General features: G+C 45.1%; 6 non-coding genes across 6 annotated transcripts; 2 read left to right on the top strand and 4 right to left on the bottom strand.

The window, feature by feature from the left end:
* The first annotated feature begins 5,210 nt into the window (after positions 1 to 5,210).
* trnar-acg (transfer RNA arginine (anticodon ACG)) lies at positions 5,211 to 5,283 on the top strand. The gene has a single exon. It is a non-coding gene; the product is annotated as a tRNA-Arg (tRNA).
* A 934-nt stretch (positions 5,284 to 6,217) lies between these two features.
* trnas-cga (transfer RNA serine (anticodon CGA)) lies at positions 6,218 to 6,299 on the bottom strand. The gene has a single exon. It is a non-coding gene; the product is annotated as a tRNA-Ser (tRNA).
* A 1,333-nt stretch (positions 6,300 to 7,632) lies between these two features.
* Positions 7,633 to 7,714, bottom strand: trnas-gcu (transfer RNA serine (anticodon GCU)). The gene has a single exon. It is a non-coding gene; the product is annotated as a tRNA-Ser (tRNA).
* Positions 7,715 to 9,330: 1,616 nt separating this feature from the next.
* trnar-acg (transfer RNA arginine (anticodon ACG)) lies at positions 9,331 to 9,403 on the top strand. The gene has a single exon. It is a non-coding gene; the product is annotated as a tRNA-Arg (tRNA).
* A 934-nt stretch (positions 9,404 to 10,337) lies between these two features.
* Positions 10,338 to 10,419, bottom strand: trnas-cga (transfer RNA serine (anticodon CGA)). The gene has a single exon. It is a non-coding gene; the product is annotated as a tRNA-Ser (tRNA).
* Positions 10,420 to 11,752: 1,333 nt separating this feature from the next.
* trnas-gcu (transfer RNA serine (anticodon GCU)) lies at positions 11,753 to 11,834 on the bottom strand. Its single transcript has one exon. It is a non-coding gene; the product is annotated as a tRNA-Ser (tRNA).
* Between the last annotated feature and the right edge of the window lie 1,266 nt (positions 11,835 to 13,100).

Consider the following 13,100-nt stretch of genomic DNA (forward strand, 5'->3'; position numbering starts at 1 on the left):
ATGCCTGACAAAGTATGGCTTGGACAGATTCCAAGTGCTTGTACAAATGTGCTAAAGAAATTATACTTTGAGTATACAGCTTGTCCAAAGTCATCCATTATTAATACTATTAGTAATATCTTCAGTAAAGGCTTTGATGCATAAATATTTCTGATAAAGGTAGGTTGTGTACTTTTGTCCAACTGAGCAATCTTGCTTTCATAAAATATACCAACATTTTAATGACTGATGATTAACATGCTGTAATACACAGTTCAAAATTAAAGGCTCAAATGCTGTACATGAGAGGTTAAGCTCCCCCTGGCGGTTTTACAAGGCGACGCCGGATAGTTAACCACGTGACACCACGTTAACTGCGTCATACTGCGTGATACTGCGACACGCCCACCGGGGTATGCCGCGAAATACCTCACTCATTTTGAATGGCTGCATCTGTATACTGTCCTACAACTGTTATTATTGATCACCGAATTATTGTACTTGACATGACTTCATTCAGCCTTTCCTGAACGTCTATGACAGGCAGAGAGAGTGCTGTTTCTGGTGCGATCTTTTGCAGCTGACATTTCACTGTTTTAAACGAACAAGAAATTAGATTGCTCATAAATCAGTTATTCTATATAAACACAGCGTAATTGCCCTCCGAAAATCCTCTTTTTCTTGTTCGTTTTAGAGACCTTGATCGAAACTGATTTTAGATGTCAGAAAGGATTTATTTTCTCTGTATTTCCTACATTGCTTTGTCGAGATTTTAACTTTATATCTAACTTTATATCTAGGCTCAGATTTCAACTATAAATCGTACAGTAATTAATAGCAGTAAATACTGATGTTTTGCGCCCTCTTACCACAAAAATATATGTTTTGTAGTTGGGATTAACTTTATTTCGTACGCGTAGCTACTCCGATTCGGACACCGAACAGTTAAAGATGGTGGCAAATCAGACACCCAGAGGGGGGGCGTCTTCTCGCCTCCATAACTAAAATGCCAAATAGGAGTGGCTTAAGCGACATACACAGTCGTGTAACTGACAGTTTGAGGTAGCCTATCGTGTAAATTTCGCTTTGTTGCTGATAGGTTAAGCTTTCGAAACTCTGCCCCAAAGTCATGTGACTGATTTTTCGCCCTGTTTCGTTGGTTAAACGCAATGATCACAAGCACCACCATGGTAACTGGGATGTGTAGTTTTTAATTCCGTTTGAATTATAACTGTACGTACTGTCTTCATATTTGGCCAGGGCTTTAAAGAGAAGGCGCGCCAAAAAATTTCGGTGCCGTCGTCTCCGCTTTAAAGGTACCCCCGTGCTGGAAGAATTTGACCTCGGAACGTTTGCCCAGCGTAGTTATAGTGGACATAAAAACAAGAGTTTGCTGGCATTATATCCTAGAAGACACAGACCGGCACCAGACCGGTAAATGCTTGATGAACTAGGGATTGGACAGTTTCCAAGTGCTTGTACAATCGATGGAAATGTTCAAATAAATGTGCAAAAGAAATAAACACAATAATCATTTATTTCTTTATCATATTAGCTAGCTAATATCCTCTCTTTGCTAGTTAGTGGCTGTGTTTCTGCGTTGGGTAGCAACGGGTGACTGTTCTCAGGCGGAAGATGTAAACAGCTTAATTTTCGTGTTAAATAATTTTTAAAAATTAAAATTCATTCTATACAGCAATCACATATTTGGGTACCGTTTCATACAACTTTCATGCTTAAAATGTTTAGGGAGAAATGGAAGACTGGTGTGTATTTTTTCTTTAAACTATCAAGACCAGCCATACACAGTACAGTTTATGTACATACAGTAATGTTTATGTTCCTAAATTAATATCGTTTATGACCTTCAGATGCGTTATGCTCCTCTTCTTTTTATGCTCAGCTACTAAAATTTCCCTTTAGTGGTACAATTCCATATAAATATTCAAAACTAAGCAGATTGAAATGTGCACAGTAAAGACATTAGATGATTAAATCTTTTCACTACCAACCAATGCACCACGAGTGCCCCTGTCGGTCATTTTGGCCAGCCAATCACTTACCGCGGTGCCCTACGGTGCCCTGCGGGTTGGTTACTGTACCACGGGTTTTTACCGCTCATTTTGAATGGCTGCATCTGTAGGTTGTCTCTCGCAATGTTCAGGAATTGCATTCCGAAACTGAGTCAGATCAAAAGTTGTAAGAAAAGCACCTATGGTGTCGGTTCGAACAGCTTTATTGATTCGATGTTAAAGGCCGGAAATGGGGCACAAGACACGCGACCGCAAAAAGCGTCGCCATCTGCTTCCAGCTGCAAAATGCCGTTTGCGGACGCTGAAGCATTTGAACTTGAACTTTATTGCCATATGTAACCGGTACTGGTACAATGGAATTCTTACTTACAGAAGGTCTCTCGATTGTAAAACAAGTGTAAAAAACAAGACAAAGTGCAAACAGTGCATCAAGACAATGTACAAACAAACAATAGACAATGTGCAAGTAAACATGTAGACATTTCTTTCCAAGGCAGCGGGTACAAGCGATCTCGCGTTTTAAAACCACCAGGAAAAGCAGAAAGGCACTTTTCCTTGCTTGCGCCAGCACACGACGACGTGAGAAGAACACCGTAGTCGGTAGGATTCGAATCTGCGCGGGGAAACCCCAATGGATTTCTAGTCCATCGTCTTAACCACTCGGCCACGACTACAGTGAGCACCGCTGTTGCTGCGTTCTTGCTACAATCTCACATGGATCGCGAGGCGCTGGCGGAAACCTTTTTCAAAGTCGTTCTCCATTAAAAAAAAACCTTTCCAAAATACAAGCCTTGCAGACAGACACGCCTCAGAGGACTTAAGGGTGGCTTCATGTGGGAATGATAAAGTCTCCCCGTCCGGACAGGAAAATGGCACTTTGTTAGACACAAAGAAAAAATCAACAACAGACAAATGTCCACAAGCATTTAAGAAGCCGCACCATGTTCTTGCTACAATCTCACACGGATCGCGAGACGCCGGCGGAAACCTTTTTCAAAGTCGTTCTCCATTAAAAAAAAAACCTTTCCAAAATACAAGCCTTGCAGACAGACACGCCTCAGAGGACTTAAGGGTGGCTTCATGTGGGAATGATAAAGTCTCCCTGTCCGGACAGGAAAATGGCACTTTGTTAGACACAAAGAAACAATCAACAACAGACAAATGTCTACAAGCATTTTAGAAGCTGCACTTGAAATAGCTCTTATATTCGTGTTAGACGCAGGAATCGCCTTTTTATTGACGTTCTTACGAACACCATGGAAAGCAAAATAAAGCAAAGCAGAGCAGAACAAAACGAACAAAATAAAACCCTCACGTCCTGCACTTGAATATAATGCCGTTACGTGCCGAAGCGGTATTGGACGTCATCCTAGCACTGCAACCCGGGGCGTACGGTATATGGGAAGGAGCACACGTCACGAATCGTCTCTAATCACTCCCTGCACTGTAAGGCGCCTTGAAGCGTGCACCCTCAACATTCATCTTTGCGCATCTGTGAAAGGTAAACTCTTGAGCAAACTCTGAACCAGACGCTCAAACTCCAGCTAGGATTAGGGGTCGCATTCCCATGCTACTTGAACACTTTGTTCAAACCAGGCTGTCCGGACATGAGTTGGCGCGCTCCAGATTTTCTTTTTCTTTTTTTTCCCTCGTACTCGAGGGTCATTTTCCTGTTCCACATGCAATTTCAACATCTTCCTTGGGAGATGTCAAGCCAGCAAGCCACTGCTGTGCTTCAGTGGCCGGTGTGGAGTTCAGTGGCCCTGTTGTACACGGAAAGCACATTGAGCTCCTTGGACATGAAAAGTTCCAGTTAAAAGCCATTTGTCATCCTTTCTCTTGGTGTCGATGTTGCTATTGTATGTAAAGGTGGCAACTTGCTCAGCGAGCAGGCGGAGCGCACAGCGAATGCAGATGTGTCTGAGTTGTGTGTCCAAGTGGCTGCAAAAGGACAGAGCTCCTGGCGCGCTGTGGCTTAGTTGGTTAAAGCGCCTGCCTAGTAAACAGGAGATCCCGGGTCCGAATCCCAGCGGTTCCTTTTTTTGTTCTGTCTTCTCGAACAGGACTGGTCATTATGGACAACCGCCTACGGCTAGACTTAATTAAATGCAAGTATTCATTTCCTGTCTTGAACGACTTGTTTTTCTTAGAATGCAACTTGCAAAACATGAAATGCAAACCTTGCTAATCAGCGCTCGCGGCTGGAAAACAAAAAAGAAGTCAGCAATGTTTTTTCTTTAACCTTAACCCTGCTAATGGAGGAGTTAAACGACCGAGTCTACGCAGCTTAAACGGTCCGCACGTCGGGTTCTTAGCTGAAAGGGTGGTAAATCAGGCTCACCCAGTCCTTAATCTTTTAAAGAGGATAAAAAATTGAACCTAGTCGCCACATCACATACATCCTGTTCAATGATAAGAAGGTGACATCTGTCCTCGCTCCAGAGTAAATCACACGTTGAGGGCATTTTTTTTCCACTTTACCGTGAGTCGGGCTCGGCTGCACACAGGCGAGAGCAGAGCAATGAGGTCACGGGGACAGGGGAGTCACACGCTGGCGGTTTGAACACGCGGAAGATCACTGAGGGATCTACAGTATATGGACCCTCTGTGCGCCACCCGTCCAAACTCTGGACTCTGAATCCTGCCATCCGAGTTTAGATCTCGGCGGAACCTGAGCCGCAGTTCCTTCTTAAAACGTAATCTGGTGAGCATTTCTAGAATCGTACTTGTATAGATGCAGCCTTTAATGTGTTGCTAGGTTAAAATTGATGACTTCTTGAACTTCAGTAGGCAATTGCCCTCTTGATTTCGGATTTAATTGCTTTACTACAGGGGTGCTTTTATGATGACAGAGTCATGTTCAGGTACTTTGCTGGATGGAGGAAGCTCATTTCGGACTCTGTGATCTGCTCACCTGGAAAGGTCTGCTGTACTACTACAAGAGAGAAGTAGAGTCTGGAAGAAGGGACAATTTTATGATGCTTTGGAAGAAAGTGTTTTTTTTTCTTTGAAATCGAAATGAATCAGAATATCAGTGCAAAGGACAAACTCTTTGTTTGGTTTAAAGAGATATGGTTTTAAACAGACACAATGTAGAAAACAGGTGTTTCTCACTTTTGGAAAAGAATGGACCGGGGGTAATGTTTTACTAGTTGCAGTGCTGAGCTCACTGGGTTGCAGTCGTGCAGTGTGACACCAGGGCCAGTGGCACAATGGATAACGCGTCTGACTACGGATCAGGAGATTGTAGGTTCGACTCCTGCCTGGCTCGGGTCACTTTTAAACGCATCAGGCTACTCCCTAAGTAGCCTGTGCTACTTACTGTATGTGGGTGTAATCGTACCCAGTACGAGATTTCCTTCATGTAAATGAACTGCACCTGGGCTCAGTACGGTGCTGAGAGCCCAGCGTTGCTGTTCTAATTAGCACGCACTGCATCGGCTATGAACCCGAACATTTCAATTATTCCGATCAGTAAGTCAACACGTAGTCCACATGAAAGGTAGAAATATTCTCTTGTCTGTCTCTTGTTTGTATATAACTGAATGTCCCTGACAATGTACTGTTAGTTTTAATTGAAGAACGGCATTTGTGTTCAAATATAGCAGACAAGTTTACGTAACTGCTCATGCGACACTCAGTTGTAATTAGTCAAGAAATAAAGTCGAACAACAGCTGAGGGTTTGAATGTGAACGTATCAGATTGCAGCGCCTTTTACTTCCATTGACAAATGATAGAGATTCGAAGAGAGATCCTTCAGACCGGCAAGCAAACCCACGGCTTTTTCGGTTTTCTATCTAGGCAACGTTGGTGTCTGCAATAGCATAAATGAAAGCACGATGCAATTTCTGTGGCTACATTTGTTGCACTTCATGCACAGTAAGAGTGTTTCTAACACCAAATAAAAACTCAACAATTAGCGATCACGCCTTCTCCTCAGTTAACCCACTGAAACCCTCGCTGATAAGAGTTCTTTACTGCGTGCTTTACGAGCACCTATCGTGTCGGTTCTTTGAGCTTTATTGATCCGGTTTTCAAAGGCATAAGTAGAGCACCAGACATGCGAACGCAAAATGTGTGGTTATCTGAAGAATTGATTTCCATGGCAGCGGGTCCAAGCGATTTAGCGTTTTTATAGTACCAGAAAAGGAGAAGCGGCACTTCGCCTCTGCCGCGCAGGCACACTACAACGTGCGGCAGACGCCGTAGACGGCAGGATTTGAACCTGCGCGGGGAGTCCCCACCAGATTTCGAGTCCATCACCTTAACCACTCGGCCACGACTACGGCGAGCTCGCCACTGCCGCATTCCTCCTATAATCTAACACGAGTGCGAGGTGGCTGGGGAAACCTTTTCAGAGTCGCTCCCCGTTAAAAAAAAATACCTTTGACAAAATACGTGCCGGCAGACAGACACGCCTCCGAGGGTTTAAGGGTGGCTTCACGTTCAAAGGATAAAGTCTCCCCGTCCTGATGTCAAAATGCAACTTTGGCAGACAGAAAAAACATCAACAAACCACAAATGTGGACAAGGATTTTACAAGCTGCACCACACTGCACTTTGAAAAGCATTTAAATTAGTGTTAGACGCAGGAATTGCCTTTGGTTTACGCGCTTACGAAAGCCCTCAGCTCCTGCAGTTGAATATAATGCCGTTACGTGTCGAAGCAGTAACGTACGTCATCCTACCACTGCAGCACGGGGAATATAGGGAAACGAGCACACACTACGAATCGTCTCAATCACTCCCTAGAGTTGTAAGGCGCATTGAAGGGTGCACCGCCATCATTAATCGTTGCGCCTCTTGAAAGGAAAGCTCTTGAGCAGTCTTTGAAACAGCTCGGATGAAACACTTGATTGCTTCCATGTGCATCTGGAGTTAATTTCTTATTTTCACTTCACGCCGCCCAAAGCATTTCTAAAACAGGAGATTCGCGTTTGGGAATGCGCCCTGCCCTACAAATAAAACAGGTCTACGGGTCTGAAACCTGCTCCACAGAAAACAGTTTTGTTGCGCTTTTGATCAAAGGGAGATTCGTTGTTCTTACTTTTTGATGACATAACACCCAAAGGGGCTTCTTTGGAGTTGGATTCCAACCAGCATCCTAAAGTTTATTGGCGGTATCCTTTACAGTTCTCTGTTCGGTCGACAAGGGACTGAAGTGGGCAGCTTTCCTCACACATACAGTGCAATGTACTGTAGTGTTCCCGTTCACTGAATTCGCAGTTCTGCATCAGACCTCTAACTCGTTTCCTTAGTCTTGGTCAGCTTGAATTTAAGCCACGAACCATCCTTCTACTGTATAAACGTCTAGAGGAATCACAAACTATTTGAGAGGCCATCATCCCAGGGGGAACTGACAAAGTCTATCTCTAAACACCTAGCGCAGTCTCTCGAGAGACTGTCAAAAAACACTTTCGCCGTTTGTGTTGCAAGTAAGTGAAAACGCGGTCTCAACCCAGAGCCACTTGGCAGCAGCAGCACATAAATACTGTTTCTGTCACTGCACTACTGATACCGACGTTAGCCTACTATACCATGTTCAGCCACCGCTGGAAAACATACTGCTCTAGTACCGAGGGCCGACTTTGAACAGGCACACGCGTCAGCCATGGAGAGCGACGAGAATGGGATTCGAACCCATGCGTGCAGAGCACAATGGATTAGCAGTCCATCGCCTTAACCACTCGGCCACCTCGCCAAGGAAACCAGGCTGTCCGGACATGAGTTGGCGCGCTCCAGATTTTCTTTTTCTTTTTTTTCCCTCGTACTCGAGGGTCATTTTCCTGTTCCACATGCAATTTCAACATCTTCCTTGGGAGATGTCAAGCCAGCAAGCCACTGCTGTGCTTCAGTGGCCGGTGTGGAGTTCAGTGGCCCTGTTGTACACGGAAAGCACATTGAGCTCCTTGGACATGAAAAGTTCCAGTTAAAAGCCATTTGTCATCCTTTCTCTTGGTGTCGATGTTGCTATTGTATGTAAAGGTGGCAACTTGCTCAGCGAGCAGGCGGAGCGCACAGCGAATGCAGATGTGTCTGAGTTGTGTGTCCAAGTGGCTGCAAAAGGACAGCGCTCCCGGCGCACTGTGGCTTAGTTGGTTAAAGCGCCTGCCTAGTAAACAGGAGATCCCGGGTCCGAATCCCAGCGGTTCCTTTTTTTGTTCTGTCTTCTCGAACAGGACTGGTCATTATGGACAACCGCCTACGGCTAGACTTAATTAAATGCAAGTATTCATTTCCTGTCTTGAACGACTTGTTTTTCTTAGAATGCAACTTGCAAAACATGAAATGCAAACCTTGCTAATCAGCGCTCGCGGCTGGAAAACAAAAAAGAAGTCAGCAATGTTTTTTCTTTAACCTTAACCCTGCTAATGGAGAAGAGTTAAACGACCGAGTCTACGTAGCTTAAACGGTCCGCACGTCGGGTTCTTAGCTGAAAGGGTAGTAAATCAGGCTCACCCAGTCCTTAATCTTTTAAAGAGGATAAAAAATTGAACCTAGTCGCCACATCACATACATCCTGTTCAATGATAAGAAGGTGACATCTGTCCTCGCTCCAGAGTAAATCACACGTTGAGGGCATTTTTTTTCCACTTTACCGTGAGTCGGGCTCGGTTGCACACAGGCGAGAGCAGAGCAATGAGGTCACGGGGACAGGGGAGTCACACGCTGGCGGTTTGAACACGCGGAAGATCACTGAGGGATCTACAGTATATGGACCCTCTGTGCGCCACCCGTCCAAACTCTGGACTCTGAATCCTGCCATCCGAGTTTAGATCTCGGCGGAACCTGAGCCGCAGTTCCTTCTTAAAACGTAATCTGGTGAGCATTTCTAGAATCGTACTTGTATAGATGCAGCCTTTAATGTGTTGCTAGGTTAAAATTGATGACTTCTTGAACTTCAGTAGGCAATTGCCCTCTTGATTTCGGATTTAATTGCTTTACTACAGGGGTGCTTTTATGATGACAGAGTCATGTTCAGGTACTTTGCTGGATGGAGGAAGCTCATTTCGGACTCTGTGATCTGCTCACCTGGAAAGGTCTGCTGTACTACTACAAGAGAGAAGTAGAGTCTGGAAGAAGGGACAATTTTATGATGCTTTGGAAGAAAGTGTTTTTTTTTTCTTTGAAATCGAAATGAATCAGAATATCAGTGCAAAGGACAAACTCTTGGTTTGGTTTAAAGAGATATGGTTTTAAACAGACACAATGTAGAAAACAGGTGTTTCTCACTTTTGGAAAAGAATGGACCAGGGGTAATGTTTTACTAGTTGCAGTGCTGAGCTCACTGGGTTGCAGTCGTGCAGTGTGACACCAGGGCCAGTGGCGCAATGGATAACGCGTCTGACTACGGATCAGGAGATTGTAGGTTCGACTCCTGCCTGGCTCGGGTCACTTTTAAACGCATCAGGCTACTCCCTAAGTAGCCTGTGCTACTTACTGTATGTGGGTGTAATCGTACCCAGTACAAGATTTCCTTCATGTAAATGAACTGCACCTGGGCTCAGTACGGTGCTGAGAGCCCAGCGTTGCTGTTCTAATTAGCACGCACTGCATCGGCTATGAACCCGAACATTTCAATTATTCCGATCAGTAAGTCAACACGTAGTCCACATGAAAGGTAGAAATATTCTCTTGTCTGTCTCTTGTTTGTATATAACTGAATGTCCCTGACAATGTACTGTTAGTTTTAATTGAAGAACGGCATTTGTGTTCAAATATAGCAGACAAGTTTACGTAACTGCTCATGCGACACTCAGTTGTAATTAGTCAAGAAATAAAGTCGAACAACAGCTGAGGGTTTGAATGTGAACGTATCAGATTGCAGCGCCTTTTACTTCCATTGACAAATGATAGAGATTCGAAGAGAGATCCTTCAGACTGGCAAGCAAACCCACGGCTTTTTCGGTTTTCTATCTAGGCAACGTTGGTGTCTGCAATAGCATAAATGAAAGCACGATGCAATTTCTGTGGCTACATTTGTTGCACTTCATGCACAGTAAGAGTGTTTCTAACACCAAATAAAAACTCAACAATTAGCGATCACGCCTTCTCCTCAGTTAACCCACTGAAACCCTCGCTGATAAGAGTTCTTTACTGCGTGCTTTACGAGCACCTATCGTGTCGGTTCTTTGAGCTTTATTGATCCGGTTTTCAAAGGCATAAGTAGAGCACCAGACATGCGAACGCAAAATGTGTGGTTATCTGAAGAATTGATTTCCATGGCAGCGGGTCCAAGCGATTTAGCGTTTTTATAGTACCAGAAAAGGAGAAGCGGCACTTCGCCTCTGCCGCGCAGGCACACTACAACGTGCGGCAGACGCCGTAGACGGCAGGATTTGAACCTGCGCGGGGAGTCCCCACCAGATTTCGAGTCCATCGCCTTAACCACTCGGCCACGACTACGGCGAGCTCGCCACTGCCGCATTCCTCCTATAATCTAACACGAGTGCGAGGTGGCTGGGGAAACCTTTTCAGAGTCGCTCCCCGTTAAAAAAAAATACCTTTGACAAAATACGTGCCGGCAGACAGACACGCCTCCGAGGGTTTAAGGGTGGCTTCACGTTCAAAGGATAAAGTCTCCCCGTCCTGATGTCAAAATGCAACTTTGGCAGACAGAAAAAACATCAACAAACCACAAATGTGGACAAGGATTTTACAAGCTGCACCACACTGCACTTTGAAAAGCATTTAAATTAGTGTTAGACGCAGGAATTGCCTTTGGTTTACGCGCTTACGAAAGCCCTCAGCTCCTGCAGTTGAATATAATGCCGTTACGTGTCGAAGCAGTAACGTACGTCATCCTACCACTGCAGCACGGGGAATATAGGGAAACGAGCACACACTACGAATCGTCTCAATCACTCCCTAGAGTTGTAAGGCGCATTGAAGGGTGCACCGCCATCATTAATCGTTGCGCCTCTTGAAAGGAAAGCTCTTGAGCAGTCTTTGAAACAGCTCGGATGAAACACTTGATTGCTTCCATGTGCATCTGGAGTTAATTTCTTATTTTCACTTCACGCCGCCCAAAGCATTTCTAAAACAGGAGATTCGCGTTTGGGAATGCGCCCTGCCCTACAAATAAAACAGGTCTACGGGTCTGAAACCTGCTCCACAGAAAACAGTTTTGTTGCGCTTTTGATCAAAGGGAGATTCGTTGTTCTTACTTTTTGATGACATAACACCCAAAGGGGCTTCTTTGGAGTTGGATTCCAACCAGCATCCTAAAGTTTATTGGCGGTATCCTTTACAGTTCTCTGTTCGGTCGACAAGGGACTGAAGTGGGCAGCTTTCCTCACACATACAGTGCAATGTACTGTAGTGTTCCCGTTCACTGAATTCGCAGTTCTGCATCAGACCTCTAACTCGTTTCCTTAGTCTTGGTCAGCTTGAATTTAAGCCACGAACCATCCTTCTACTGTATAAACGTCTAGAGGAATCACAAACTATTTGAGAGGCCATCATCCCAGGGGGAACTGACAAAGTCTATCTCTAAACACCTAGCGCAGTCTCTCGAGAGACTGTCAAAAAACACTTTCGCCGTTTGTGTTGCAAGTAAGTGAAAACGCGGTCTCAACCCAGAGCCACTTGGCAGCAGCAGCACATAAATACTGTTTCTGTCACTGCACTACTGATACCGACGTTAGCCTACTATACCATGTTCAGCCACCGCTGGAAAACATACTGCTCTAGTACCGAGGGCCGACTTTGAACAGGCACACGCGTCAGCCATGGAGAGCGACGAGAATGGGATTCGAACCCATGCGTGCAGAGCACAATGGATTAGCAGTCCATCGCCTTAACCACTCGGCCACCTCGCCAAGGAAACCAGGCTGTCCGGACATGAGTTGGCGCGCTCCAGATTTTCTTTTTCTTTTTTTTCCCTCGTACTCGAGGGTCATTTTCCTGTTCCACATGCAATTTCAACATCTTCCTTGGGAGATGTCAAGCCAGCAAGCCACTGCTGTGCTTCAGTGGCCGGTGTGGAGTTCAGTGGCCCTGTTGTACACGGAAAGCACATTGAGCTCCTTGGACATGAAAAGTTCCAGTTAAAAGCCATTTGTCATCCTTTCTCTTGGTGTCGATGTTGCTATTGTATGTAAAGGTGGCAACTTGCTCAGCGAGCAGGCGGAGCGCACAGCGAATGCAGATGTGTCTGAGTTGTGTGTCCAAGTGGCTGCAAAAGGACAGCGCTCCCGGCGCGCTGTGGCTTAGTTGGTTAAAGCGCCTGCCTAGTAAACAGGAGATCCCGGGTCCGAATCCCAGCGGTTCCTTTTTTTGTTCTGTCTTCTCGAACAGGACTGGTCATTATGGACAACCGCCTACGGCTAGACTTAATTAAATGCAAGTATTCATTTCCTGTCTTGAACGACTTGTTTTTCTTAGAATGCAACTTGCAAAACATGAAATGCAAACCTTGCTAATCAGCGCTCGCGGCTGGAAAACAAAAAAGAAGTCAGCAATGTTTTTTCTTTAACCTTAACCCTGCTAATGGAGAAGAGTTAAACGACCGAGTCTACGTAGCTTAAACGGTCCGCACGTCGGGTTCTTAGCTGAAAGGGTAGTAAATCAGGCTCACCCAGTCCTTAATCTTTTAAAGAGGATAAAAAATTGAACCTAGTCGCCACATCACATACATCCTGTTCAATGATAAGAAGGTGACATCTGTCCTCGCTCCAGAGTAAATCACACGTTGAGGGCATTTTTTTTCCACTTTACCGTGAGTCGGGCTCGGTTGCACACAGGCGAGAGCAGAGCAATGAGGTCACGGGGACAGGGGAGTCACACGCTGGCGGTTTGAACACGCGGAAGATCACTGAGGGATCTACAGTATATGGACCCTCTGTGCGCCACCCGTCCAAACTCTGGACTCTGAATCCTGCCATCCGAGTTTAGATCTCGGCGGAACCTGAGCCGCAGTTCCTTCTTAAAACGTAATCTGGTGAGCATTTCTAGAATCGTACTTGTATAGATGCAGCCTTTAATGTGTTGCTAGGTTAAAATTGATGACTTCTTGAACTTCAGTAGGCAATTGCCCTCTTGATTTCGGATTTAATTGCTTTACTACAGGGGTGCTTTTATGATGA

The sequence above is a fragment of the Atractosteus spatula genome (genome assembly GCF_055471065.1).
Source record: "Atractosteus spatula isolate fAtrSpa1 chromosome 16 unlocalized genomic scaffold, fAtrSpa1.hap1 SUPER_16_unloc_2, whole genome shotgun sequence".
Classification (NCBI taxonomy): Eukaryota; Metazoa; Chordata; class Actinopteri; order Semionotiformes; family Lepisosteidae; genus Atractosteus; species Atractosteus spatula.